Source organism: Maniola jurtina, chromosome 14 (genome assembly GCF_905333055.1).
Source record: "Maniola jurtina chromosome 14, ilManJurt1.1, whole genome shotgun sequence".
NCBI classification, from domain to species: Eukaryota; Metazoa; Arthropoda; class Insecta; order Lepidoptera; family Nymphalidae; genus Maniola; species Maniola jurtina.
Window position 1 is genome coordinate 5,091,478 of NC_060042.1, and position 14,765 is coordinate 5,106,242.

Genomic DNA, 14,765 nt, shown 5'->3' on the forward strand with positions numbered 1-14,765 from the left:
AGTGAGCGAGCATCAACCAATCAAAGGTGATTGCGATCGTTACATTATAGCTGTCATTCTACCGCAATCGAACCGCTGATTTTGACTAAATAGGGTAGTAGCTATATCCCAAAGACGGACATTAGGCTACGTATTCATTCGAGAAAATCAAAGAGTTCACACATATTTTTTAAATACGGAATTCCATGGAGATGAAGTCGTAGGAATTATCTAATAGGTGATATTTCATCGATAGCAAGATAATGCTATTAATAAATGCATTTACCGTCAAGGTGGTTCAAATTAGAAGCGGTTATTACGAGAACAGAGGTAACCGCAGTAACAATAACGTTGTTAAGACCGATAACGGTTATTATCCGACGACGAATAGGAAGATTGTTAGACCACGCTTCAATAGGATTTGGTTATTGAATTCTAATCACGAGTTTCTCCTAATTGGGTTAACTTGGTTAGGTTGGGTTAGACAAAGCGTAATCAATGTAATATTCTGAGTTAGTTTAATTTGAATTGGAATACCTTAGTACTTGATATTTTTAACCCCCGACCCAAAAAGAGAGGTGTTATAAGTTTGACGTGTGTATCTGTGTAGCATCGTAGCTCTTAAATAATGAACCGATTTTAATTTAGTTTTTTTTTTGTTTGAAAGGTGGCTTGATCGAGATTGTTCTTAGTTATAATCCAAGAAAATCGGTTCAGCGGTTTGAAAGTTATCAGCTCTTTTCTAGTTATTGTAACCTTCACTTGTCGGGGGTGTTATAAATTTTTAATTTACACTTGTTATTAATGGCTGTATTGACGGATTGATAGATATCTGGTATCTATAGGTGCTCTAATGCCACATGCTTGCTGAGCCTCAAAACACATTACACAAAATTAAATACCCTCTACTCTAAATTAAATACTCTCTACGTCTAGTTCGTTTGGCCGTTGTGTAATGTGTTTACTTAATCGAGTGGAAATTATCATCATCATCATTTCAATCTATCACTAGCCGACTACTGAACATGGCTCTCTTCTTAGGCTGAGAAGGCTTAAAGTTATATCTAGTCAGCGCTTTCAGTTAAGTTTAAAAACTGTTTTAGACATGTTTTAATCAACAAAAAAGAGGTTTAAAACAAATAGTAATTTTTAATTGCTTAAAACGCACATAACTCCAAAAAGTCAGAGGAGCCAGTCCAGTCCCCAACCTCCCAAATTGGAGGTGGACCTCTTAACTACTAGACAACCATGGCTTGCACGAGTATATATGCCGTGCTAATATCATGAATTTGTCAGTAAACCTTCTCAAAACAACACACCAAACTTACACAATACCAAAATATTTCGTAGTGTTATAGTTTCGGCACAGTCCCTCTAAATAAACAGAGTTGCCACCGCCAAGTGTTCTCACGGTGTGGAGTGCGGGCGAAAACTATTGAACTCCCAACTTTAATAACGAGAGTCGAGCGTTATATTTGCACACCTAGCGAATGCGCCACTTGGTCCGTTCGCATCGCATTGAAAAAACTTCAATATACTTACTTTTCGTTGCTAACTTTTGATTTTTAGGGATTTTTCATTATACCTACTAACAGAAGTTGGCAGAATAAACTCAATTTTTTTGCTAGGTATTGGATTATTTATTTGTGCATGAAGGTTATACTAACGTAAAGCCGACCATGTAGCTGCGCTGTGCTAATACACTAATTTAATAATTTAATTAATATAATTTAATAATTAAATAATATAATTTATTAATTTACCAATAAACTTTCTCAAACAACACACCAAACTTACACAATACCAAAATATTCCGTAGTGCTAGTTTCGACACAGCCCCACTAAATAAGCAGAGTTGCTACTATCGAGTGTTCTCACGGTGTGGAGTGCGGGCGAAAACTATTGAACTCCCAACTTTAATAACGAGAGTCGAGCGTTATATTTGCACACCTAGCGAATGCGCCACTTGGCTCGTTCGCGTTGCATTGAAGAACTTTAATATCTTTTTCGTTGGTAATTTTTCATTTTTAGGGTTCCGTATCCGAGGTGTGCCAACGGGACCCTATTATAGTGCGTTTCATCGAATAGTACCTATGGCGTTATGTTGGCTGTCCAAGTCATTGGCACCATATTTGCATAAGAAGACGCAGATTTTGTTTATTTTCATTTGATTTTCCTGAATGAATGAAATGAAAATCAAATGAAAATAAACAAAATCTGCGTCTTCTCATGCCAATATGGTACCAATGACCACCCAACAGACAGGGGAGCCAACATAAGGCCATAGGTACTATTCTATGAAACGCACTAATATACTAACCCTCCGATGTCCATTCATCCGTCCGATCGTCCACACGTCCGTCCTTGTCTTTCTGTTAGCGGGGTGTATCTCGTGTATAACCAACACACTAACAAACAAACACACTTTCGCAGTTATAATATGGGTAGTGATCATTAAATAAGCTTTGATTTAACTACAGTTTAATTAAAGTAGAGCATTATCAAATTAAACATGCATTAGTAATATAAATCGGAAATAGATACCCATGTTAATACCTGATCTGATTTACCATTGTAAAATCTAAAATCGCATAATTATTGCGTCGAATAATTAACCATTTCGAGCTGGTCGACGTAATTACCAGCTTACGGTTAATCCCAAATTATGTTATGTCTCTATGTCAGATGTTGTTTAGTAAGTTATGCCTAATTATGGCTGTGAGTAGGCTTTCTAACTAGTAGGTACCATAACTTAGTCAAGTTAACATAAATCTTCAAGCAAACAGCAAAATTAGGCACAGTACCCACCGTCAGAGTACAGTGGAGCCCAGGTGCAGCGTCCTTCTTGATAACTCAAACTGGGCTTTATTTGATTGGTCATAGCGGTTGCAACGCGTGGGTCATGAGTCATCCCATGAGGTGCACCCAAGCAAGTCACGGCTTTATTATTTTCTTTCTTGATTCGTTTTCAGTTTTTAAGTTGTTATAAAAGATCATTTATTCACTTCAAATCGGTACTCCACTCGATATAATATGGCACTGGTAGGATCTAACCAATTATAACTAATTAGCTCTTTTTTCTATGATCAGTATACTGATATAAAGCCTGAAATATACGCAGTACACGACAGAATCTTTATGAAAGTCAAACTATAGAGTGTTTTATACCTAAATGAAATATACATATTATCGTGAAACGGAAACACCACGGAAGTTAAACTGCAGTGCGTTCGCCGACGACGTAAACTACAGTTTTTTACAGTATCTTCTCAGTGTTACGGTGAATCCGTTGCCATTGCTGTTTTTTTTTCTTTTTAAACAGAATATAAGTCTACGTTAAACATGACTGCAAATTTCTCTTTCACCTTCAACTAAGCGTAAAGTTTATGCAGAGAGTATCTACTTGACGAGTAACGACCATAGTGGAATGCTGAAGTTTGAATTAATATTATATCCAACGACCTTTATAAAAAAAGAGCCTGTGAGGGCTAGACCTTCGTTATTTTATAAAAGCTGAAAGTTTCTCTGCGTATTGTCCCAAACGTATAAAATCTTTCGTCAAAGTATAAATTCTAATTTTTTATATTTTCTTCGGAATAGTATAAGAAATCACGCCAGACAGTATCGTGGAAACCCCCTGCCAAACACTCAAGACATATTTTAATTAAGGGTGTCTTAATTTAAAAAAAATTATGTTTAAGGGTGTCTTTTTTTTCTTCTCTCGTCTGGCTTTACAAAGGTTAGCCAATGTCAAGTTTGTAGTTATTTGTAACAAGTTAGGGAAACTATACAAGTATGGACCCCGTCTGTGCCGGCGCTCGCCGACACACGCACGGCACCCCCTTAGAGCGCTTTCCAGTCAGTTTTAACAAAAAAACACTCCAAAAAGGCAGAGCACGCCCGCCAACTAACACCAACACAGACGAAGTCCAAGGGTGTCTTTACTTTGACTTGATACTCTAATCATAAATACCTACACAAATGTAATATTTCATAGCAGTAAGTATATTATCCAAATATTAGACAGGTGTCGCAAACACTGCGCGTCACCTAGATTCATCTGAGTGCGTGTCTAATCCGCCATTACGCGTCTCGCTTGAATAGAAGCTTTGAATATTACAACTGGCTTATGTTTACTTATGAGCATCTAAGGGTCTTTACACACTTTAATTAAAAGGCCACTAAACGACGTACATGATACAGATTATCCAAATATTGGACAAGTGTCGCAAACCCTGCGCGTCACCTAAATTCATCTGAGTGCGTGTCTAATCCGCCATTACGCGTCTCGCTTGAATAGAAGCTTTGAATATTACAACTGGCTTATGTTTACTTATGAGCATCTAAGGGTCTTTACACACTTTAATTAAAAGGCCACTAAACGACGTACATGATACAGATTATCCAAATATTGGACAAGTGTCGCAAACACTGCGTGTCACCCAAATTCATCTGAGTGCGTGTCTAATCCGCCATTACGCGTCTCGCTTGAATAGAAGCTTTGAATATTACAACTGGCTTATGTTTACTTATGAGCATCTAAGGGTCTTTACACACTTCAATTAAAAGGCCACTAAACGACGTACATGATACAGATTATCCAAATATTGGACAAGTGTCGCAAACACTGCGCGTCACCTAAATTCATCTGAGTGCGTGTCTAATCCGCCATTACGCGTCTCGCTTGAATAGAAGCTTTGAATATTACAACTGGCTTATGTTTACTTATGAGCATCTAAGGGTCTTTACACACTTTAATTAAAACGCCACTAAACGACGAACATGATACAGATTATCCAAATATTTGACAGGTGTCGCAAACACTGCGCGTCACCTAAATTCATCTGAGTGCCTGTCTAATCCGCCCGCACGGGTCTCACTTGAATAAAAGCTTTGGATATTACACTAGCAGATGTTTGCTTGAACACCTAAGGCTCTTTACACACGAAGTGGCTACGCTTGCGGTGGCACGCGGGTCGGGTATACCCATGTCACCGCAAGCGAGCCAGCTACCGACTCAAGTCCATTTCAACGTGCATCAACCATCACTCATCGGGCCTCTATTCGCTGCCAACCTCTCTCTCTACTCTCTTGAATCTTTGTCTACTCTGCTCGCCGCCGCAGTCTCGACTCGGTCTGCGAAAGCACTAGTGACAGATAGTCCTCGGAGTACTTTTGATAGCATAATCGTTCACAAACTGCGTCGCAGTAGTACCACTCATAATGGAATACTAAGTAGTAATATGAGTTGTCCGCCATGGAAAATAGTCCGTCCGCGTCGTAGTCCACGTTTGCTTGTAATGAAAATGGAAACAGAGTACATAACGTAATCGTGAATGTCTTACTTACGTCTGACGCGCTGTACCTGCGCGTAAAAATCGTTGTCGTATGTAAAGGCTCTGGTTAACCACTTGTAATATTTATTTAAGTAATATCATAAGAAAGATAGATTCACGGATTACCGCTCGAAGACAACCGAATTTCCACAGCAATAAATAGCGTATATCGAAGAACGTAGCGTATTATCCTTTTTCCACAGGACAGGTGTTTTTTGCTATAATTTATTATCTCGACAGCTAGTTTTCCCCAATAATAGCACGAATTCAGCCTCACACTTATCTTTAACTTCCGACACAAAAAGATGCGTATTATTAGTTTGAAATATGTCTGTCTGTCTGTCTGTGGCGTCGTAATTCTTAAACTGATGGGCTGTGCTTCAATGCGGTTTTTCATAACGGAAACCATTCGGATACCTACTCTGCAGTTTTTACTATTCTCTACCACGGGAAGAAGTTAGTATAGGACTCTCTCTGTTACGTACTAAGACAAACTTATCGTATGTGTTGTAAGAGATCCTACGATGCTTGATTGTTCTAACTAGGTCTTCTTCTGCATTCGGACAAGAACCTCAGCGTTAGACACCTTTACACTCCAGCTAAAACAGAGCATCCTGAGATACGTCCAATGTCCACATCTCAATGATATAGATCCGTTAAATTTAGTTTAGTTTAGAAAGTTTATAGCTGTATTACCACTGTTTAATGGTATTTCTGTTCTGTTCAACCATTCATTAAGTTTTGTGAGCTTTCGCAAGTTGTACCATGGCGTAGTAATACATAGCTAACAATTTCGAAAACGTTTATTTTAGGCGACAATTGTGAAAGCTAGCATAGCGTGTTGGACAGTTTCTGTAACCATTGTCCCGCTGCGTTCATACATCACGCTAATCGCCATGCAAATTGCTAGCACGGTACGCATTGGCATTGCTGCCTACGCAATGTAGCCACATGTAGCTGCTAAAGGCTATATAACCTTTGGCACATATATTACCTCTCTACATCATGTTACATATTAGTACACGTTTGTTAACATGCTTTTCAGTATTACGTAATTATAATTAGGTACATGTTATGATAATATAATACTAATATAGTGATGCCCACGACTTCATCTGCGTGGATTTAGGGTTTTCTATAATCCTATGGAAAATATTTGACTATCCAGGTTAAAAAGCAGCCCGTAATACTATATCCATCTTCAAGATGCAAGCTATTCCTGTATCCAATTTTGTCAAAATCGGTTTGAATGACGGATGGGCCGGTATTAAAAGGTAACAGACAGACAGACGCACTTTCACACTTATAATATTAAAACATAAAACAACCTTTCGTTGGTCTTGTAATAGAGAGATTTCGGATTTGATCTCCGGCTATTTCGATGGAGGTGATAATTTTTTTTTCCAAAAATACGCAAAATTACTGCCTGCGAGAGCTGTGTGATCAAATACCCCCACAGTTGGCGCAGGGATTAATTAATGTATGACGGGCGATTGCTCGCCCGTGGCACTCACACACTCACTCATAGGTTAACGACAAAACTATCCCATTTAAACACTCGCTTCGCTTCTCGTTGCTCGCCAACGCGTTTTTAGTTTTTGGCTCAATTCATTCCTCGCTAATAATTAATCGTCGGCGAACGGACAACTACTTTATGTGTGGTAAAATCGATGGTGGTAAAGCAATTTTACGGTCGATGTTAAATCGAAAGCGCGTTATTGTCAGGACGTGTGACAGTTATTTGTCCAGAATTGATCTTCGCGGTGGCATTTATCAATCAGTCGGTCCACAGTGACGACAGATGGGCTAGGCGCCTGACAATAACGAGTCGAACGAAATGGCAATGAAGTAGCACTGCACTTTAGGTGACGACAGTTAGGGACCTTGTAACATAAAACGTCGAGGCTTAGACGTTACTGGCATGCGTCAAGAGTTCCTACATTTGACGCTAAGTAGGCTATAATTAGGTATATAATTATGAGGTATATTATAATTAGGTAAGTAGGTATATATTTTTTAATTTATTGTATCACCATCGAATTATGCTCCTAAACCTATGCGTACCTATACCTACTCGCGCCTACATAATTCTGTACTCAAAATTAATAATACAGAGTTGTAGTTTTTCATTGTGTTGTACATTTATTTATTTATTTATTTATTTATTGAAGTACAAATAGTAGCTAACTAGCACCTAATATTCACAATTATGTTGGCAAGACAATAGCCTAATTTATATTTCTTTAAGTTTTATTGTAATATTTTCATTAAAAAAAATTATATATGAATATGAATATTGTAAAACTGTATAAAAATATTTTACACGTAATAGTGACTACTTATTTATTATATGATGTCATTGTTGCAAAAAACAAAGCTATTTTGATATTAAAATTAAGTTGAATCTATTATTATTACTTTTTATTTTTAATAAATAGAGACTAAACATACTAAGACAAAAAATCTGAGCTGTGGTTAATAGGAAAAAATAACACACAGAACCTACCTAGGTACAAATTACTAGTTCACATTGAAGCAGCGTGACTAATTTCAGCTCCATACTCAGCTTACTTTATGATTTAACTCTTTGCTTTTAAGAGAAAAAGCGGTACGCTATAGTGACGACTGTACAAAAAACTAGGTTAAAAGCAACGCAGGGCAAAACAACAAAGCAAATAATAGTGAGAGACTGTTAATATGAAAACACAAAGACCGTACGTAACGAACCTATTCAGAGAGCTTTGAAATACAAACTGACGAACAAAAAATCCACTTAATCAAACCAAACTTTAGCATGCTCTTTGTGTCGTATTGCAGAGATTCTTGGATTGATGATATAATCAATAATCAATAGTCTATGTCGGAGAACAAATGAATACCTATTATAAGTTGATTAATAAGTAATTAAGTCCACAAAATCTGAGATTAAATTATTACAAAGTACGCTCTAAGATTTCAGCCTTAGTGTACCTAAGTGCAAATGAAAAAAGTTTATAATAATTATTATGTAAGTATAATTATGATAGCAGGTCCGATTTGGGTCATGTCCTTTGTTCTCTTTATTAGGCCTATGAGGTATAATGACCATCTGTCGGAATCTCACGGGTTCTCAACTTTGAACTATACAAGGTGTAAACAGAACGTCAGAAAAAACTTAGGTTTATTATTATTCTACCTAACCATAATCCAATGCCTTATCTTGTAGTTTTAGTGATTAAGTATTTTTCAAACCCGCAATGTATAGCGTGCAAAACTGCGTGGTGTCAATGCCCACCTACGACGCGGTATTGACTCCGAGTGGCCTAGGTACTCACGCAGCGTTCATTGAGTTCTAGCATCAGTCAGATGTTTTATTTGCAATATAATGTGAACTTTTACAAAATTCGGGATTTTTATACGTTATGATAACACGCTGTATATAATAATAAAGTGTGACTTACGATTATTTCCATTTTAAATAAGCAGGTTAGTACCATTGTAACTGTAGTATGCTAATAGTAGTAATTTAGTAGTTATTGCTACAGAAATGCGTTCTTAAAATTCAACCCATACCTCAAATAGATCATCACAATTAGACAAATAATTCAATAAAAAGCAAAATAATTGTAGCCACTCAACGCAGCTTCTTTCCTGAACAGTAAACAGAAAAATACAAGAAAACAAAAGTCATGGGAGTTTCATTTTGCTCTGTTTCTGGGCCATCAAGTATCCGTTGTGGGTGAAAATTACAGCTATTACATGGATGACATTCCGAGAAACCAAGTAACTAATTGCTTACGCTTTTTCTTAAAAAAAAAAAAACGATTTTAGTAGATTATTTACATCTAGAGAAGCGTTAGCAATGTTAATTCCATTAAGGAACAGATTTATTTATCTTTGTTCACGTGATAAAATATAATAATATATTGTTACTATGTATATAGTAACAACGCGTTTCCCAGATAAAGAGTTGTGTAGGTCCATCTGCATAGCAAACGTCAATATCAATTAAATGGATGGGCCGTGAAAAATTAACAAATAGATATATTTTTATAGTATGGATTGTATACTTGTATAAGCGACAGTAATTTTTATGCAAATATTGACTTTCAGTTAGGACAAGGTCTGTGTTTGCCAGCGCTTCCGGGTCGTCCTAAACCAACAACTCCGGGGACAACTACGTTTTGTGAGTAGGACTTATGTCGTTTTGTATATCAGACTGATTAGAGATGAAAAATTTAAGGAGCTAATGAACAAAAGTTAACAGATAAACATACTTTTGCATCACACTAATATTATAAAGGCGAAAGTTTGTATGTGTGTGTGTGTGTGTGTGTGTGTGTGTGTATGTTTGTTACTCCTTCACGCAAAAACTACTAGACGGATTTCGCTGAAATTCGGAATGGAGATAGATAATATCCTGGATTAGCACATAGGCTACTTTTTATCCCGGAAAACCAAAGAGTTCCCACGGGATTTCGAAAAACCTAAATCCACGCGGACGAAGTTGCGGGCGTAAGCTAGTTTATAATATTAGTACGGAATGTAGCTACTAAACTCGTATAAACCATTGTAATTTTTATACAATATTCCCGGGACAGTTATGTTTTATGAGTATTTACGTCGTTTTGTGTATCAGAGTGGTTACGGATTAAAAAATATTTAGCTGGTGAACGAAATGTAACCGTATTTATTCATAATACTAGCTGATGCCCGCGACTTCGTTCCCGTGGATATAGGTTTTGAAAATCCCGTGGAAACTCATTGGATTTCCGGGATAAAAGGTAGCACATGTGTTAATCCAGGGTATAATCTATTTCCATTCCGAATTTCAGCCAAATCCATCCAGTTGTTTTTGCGTGAAAGAGTACCTAACAAACATCCATACATCCATCCAAATATATAAACTTTTTCGTTTATAATACATTAATAGGATTAGTAGGGATTGCAGGTACATTTGTATCATCATTATTACGTACCTATACATCGCTGCCGTTGGGACTTCGGTGTCTATACTCGTAAGTGCAAAGGCCTGTTTGTGGAACATTATATTGCCATCGCATCGTAGTAATATAAAACTTTTACCAGCGTTCGATTCTTACTATCCATACCAGTATTATAAATGCGAAAATGTGTCTGTCTGTTTGTCTGCTACCTTTTCACGGCCCAACAGTTTAACCGATTTTGACGTTTACACACAAAATTAGCTTATATCCCGGGGATGGACATAGGCTACTTTTATCTCGGAAAATCAAAGAGTGCTCACGGGATTCCTAGATACTTATCCGTTCAACCGATTTGCATGAAATTTGGAACCGAGGTAGCTTGCGTCTCTGCAATTTACATAGGCAACTTTTTATCGCGCAAAATCAAATAGTTCGCATGGGATCTTTAAAAACCGAAATCCACGTGGACAAAGTCGCGGGCATCCTCTAGTATGTAATATTTGGTTACATAATTTTCATCACATACTCATATTTATAGTGATTAGGCACTACACAATTAATTCGAAGCCCTAGTGGATTTCTTGTACACTACTCCCAATAAAATATATTCTCTTCGGACATAAAATACGAATTTCATCTAATCTTACGTAGGTATACCCTAAAAGACTGTTTGAATAAAATTACCTTTATTTCAAAAAGTTATCTTTATAACATATCGTCATTTTACGATATTGGAGCTACTACACATAAAAAATATTGCAGCCTCACTTCCTATCTGTCTTCGTAAAAAAGCGCGGGTCATGTGAATAAATGACGCGTGCCGTCGTATACTATTCCAATATCCAGGGAAGTGTCAGTCAACGTGGCCGAGCCTTTGTTACGGATTCAGGTAACGTGTGTGGAATGTAATTGTTATAGCATCCCGGCCGAGCTTGGACACCGTTGGGACATCGAAGTTCGACGCCTATACACATAAGTGCAAAAGCTTATATCTGGGTATTCGTAGCGTAAATAAATAAATTATATTAATATCTTAGAAAATCTTATCACTGTCGTCGTCAAGTCGTCACTGGCTCACTACTGAGTACGAGTTTTCTCTCAAAATGAGAAGGGTTTAGCTGTAGTTTACCATACTGGCCAAGTTCGAATCGGCAGACTTCACACACCTTTGAGAACATTATGGAAAACTTTAAGGCATGCAGGTTTCCTCGCGATGTACGCGATGTAATTGCTCAAAACGCAAATAGCTTTGAAAAGTAAGAGGCAGGTATACGTGCTCGGGATCTAACTCCTAAAAGTTCTCTAACTGACTAGAAGGCCGACGATTTAACCACTAGGCTATCACCACACTTTCGCACCAACGTCTCTATACTCCAAGAACTCGGCATTTAACAACGTCTTTCGGCGTTAGTACAGGGTCGCATACTAAAGTTCTTCGGACATGTCTCCCGGCGTGAGAGTGACTCCATTGAGCGTCTTGTAGTGCAGGGCAAGGTGGAGGGTACCAGAGGGCGAGGAAGGTCACCTACGCGATGGACCGACCAAATTAAGTCCGCTGTGGGCGGTGCCGTGCACGAGTGTACCAGAATGTCAACCAGCAGGGAGAAGTGGCGAATGCTCGTGAGGCGTGTAACATCTGCCCCCCAAAACGTCACTTCATGTTGACCACGACCGCTCTGCCAAGAGCGTTGCGACAAAGAAGATCACCACACTTACACTGTGCAAGGTATTTCTCAGATTTTGATCAAACTTATAGGTATAAAAAGTCAGTGTGTACGTAATATGTCCGCCACTGACCGTGATTTAAAATGCAATTTTATAAGAGTTTGGATTCAAATAAAGCCTGAACTGTGTCATTTTTTTTTGTGTTCAAGTAAAAGAAGTCCCTCTTATAAAAATAAAAGCTTAGTTATGTTACACAAATATAGATACAAAGAATATAGACGTCTGTAATTTTGCTAGTCTAGAAATTAAGGTAGGTACTTTGTTGTGTATTTTTGAATACGTTTTCAGGTCAACGCGTTCGCCTTCAGTGCAACAGCGAAGGAAAATCTTTTGACTTTCGAGCGTCTTTAAGGCCGAAACGAAATGCCTTTAACTTGTTTACTCAATATTTTTATTATTTTATATTACGCTCTAAAATTCCTAAATTTCTTGTAGGAATGTTACACAAAATATTGAGTGAAAAAACACTGGTATATAAGGAGGTATTTTTTTTCCAATAATAATTACTTTGTAGGTATAAATGCGAAAATACGAAAAACCCGAAACATAATACGGACTTTTAAGAATTAGGTAGGTTAAAACAATCCCTATAAAATTTCTGTATACTTAATCAAACTAATTATATTTACTTACAATCTATTTTCTTTCTTTAACAGGGCTCTCTCCGTCACTTACTCCATACAATCGTAGTCCCAATTTCATTTGAATATTAAGCAACCAAAGTCGATGAAATTTGGCAGACATATTTTAGAAACTAATATGTTGTTTAAGATTTTTCTAAAAATATATAGTTTTAAAATTACAGGGACTCAAAGATTTGAATGTGAATTTTAAGACCGCGTAACTTTGGAACCGAATATTTTAACGAAAATCTGGAAAACCATGGCATAGATATTAGTTCCCGGTTCTACAAACTCCATTGAGTATGATTGTATAGTATTCAAGTGAGAGACGAACTACGTTTGTGTGGAGCGAGTGACGGAGAGACCCCTCTTAATCGTAGGTATCTATTGATTAATCAGGACAAATCGAGTAAACTACTCTTAGCGATTGTAGGTTGTTATCTATCACCTCGTAGTTTTTATTGGCACTAACAGAAACGTGGTGGGCCTTTGTATAAAGATAATTAGCCAATTTGTTCCACAGTCGCGATTGCGTACCGTTAAATATTTACGTTCTTTGTATTGATTAATCAACTAAACAACTAACTTTACTCGACTGGACTGAACCGGACGAGACTGGATCGGTCCGGTCTAGTCTAGTCCACTTTAAATTAATTTCATTTAAAAAGGTGTAGAAGCATTGCTTCCAGTGGGCATCCCCTGACACATGAGTATTTTTCAATTTATGAGCGAAAAGCTCAGAGTCAGTAAGCGATGGAGAGGTATGCGTATATTTCTCTGCGTAGTCAAATCAGAAATGAGGAGATCCGTAGGAGACTGTTTTTTATACGAAACCGACTTAGTTCAGCGGTTTGCGAATCTGAAGCGGCATGGGTAGGCCACATAATATTAGGTATGTACCTAGTTCGAAAAACCGATAAAGGCCAGGTGCTAAAATAGTGACCTCACATTGGAAGGCCCAGCGTCGTAAGATCCTTCACTAGGTAGCCAGGTAGACGCACGACACCAAACAAGTTGCAGAGAGCCGCTGGATTTATGCGGCGCAAGACCATGGCGTGTGGAACTCCCTAGAAGAGACCTATATCCAGCAATAGACGTCTATCAGTTGATAAAGATGATTTAGGGAAGGAGTTTAACTTATTTTTAATGATTTACTTATAAACTTTATACATAAAAGTATTTACCTCTAAAATTCACGAAGTATATCCATTATCCATGTGTGTTGTGCTTTGCCATACAACTCTAGTCTCTATCTAAACAATACCTAGATATAAACTTTAAACATAAAAGTATCTACTTACCTCTAAAATCCACGAAGTATATCCATGTGTGTTGTGTTTTGCCATACAACTCTACCGAATGTATTTTTGCCCAATGTTGAGAACTTCCAATTTTTTAAGCTTCCAGCTTTCAAACTAAGTACTTATGGAGTACTAGAGGATGCCCGGCGACTTCGTCCGCGTGGTTTTGGGTTTTTAAAGATCCCGTGGGAACTGTTTGATCTTCCGGGACAAAAAGTTGCCTATGTCAATTACAGGCAAGCTACCTCGGTACGAAAATTCATACAAATCGCTTAAGCGGATGGGTTTTTGGGAATCCCGTGGGAACCTTTGATTTTCCGGGATAAAAAGTAGCCTATGTCCGACCCCGGGATATAAGCTAACCCTTTACCAAAATTCGTCAGAATCGGTCAAGCTGTAGGGCCGAGAAAAGGTAGCAGACAGACAGACAGACAGTCACACTTTTGCATTTATAATATTAAGTATGGATGGACTACGTTTTAGAGCGCCCATTGTGATTGAGGAAACGCAAGTAATAGACAGTAATATCTTAGTAGGTATACATATATGTACAATACAGCCATGATCCCTGTTCCCATTGTTTTATCGAGGTTAAATCGTAAATGTAGATACACCACAGAATTGTACTGTAATGTAGATAATACAGTTCTATCTCTCAATGTTAATTAGGTTGGTACTTGGTAGGTACTAACAGAAATGTGTTGAGTACGCTTGTATCTCGGAGCGTACCTAATTGTAGAGGTGAAAATGATTTTACTATTTTAAGCACCTTTTTTATTCCGATAAGTACAAGGCTCCACCTGATGGTAAGTGATAATGCAGTCTAAGATGAAGCTGGATAACTTTGATCGCTTTTTACGCTGAATCACTTGGCGG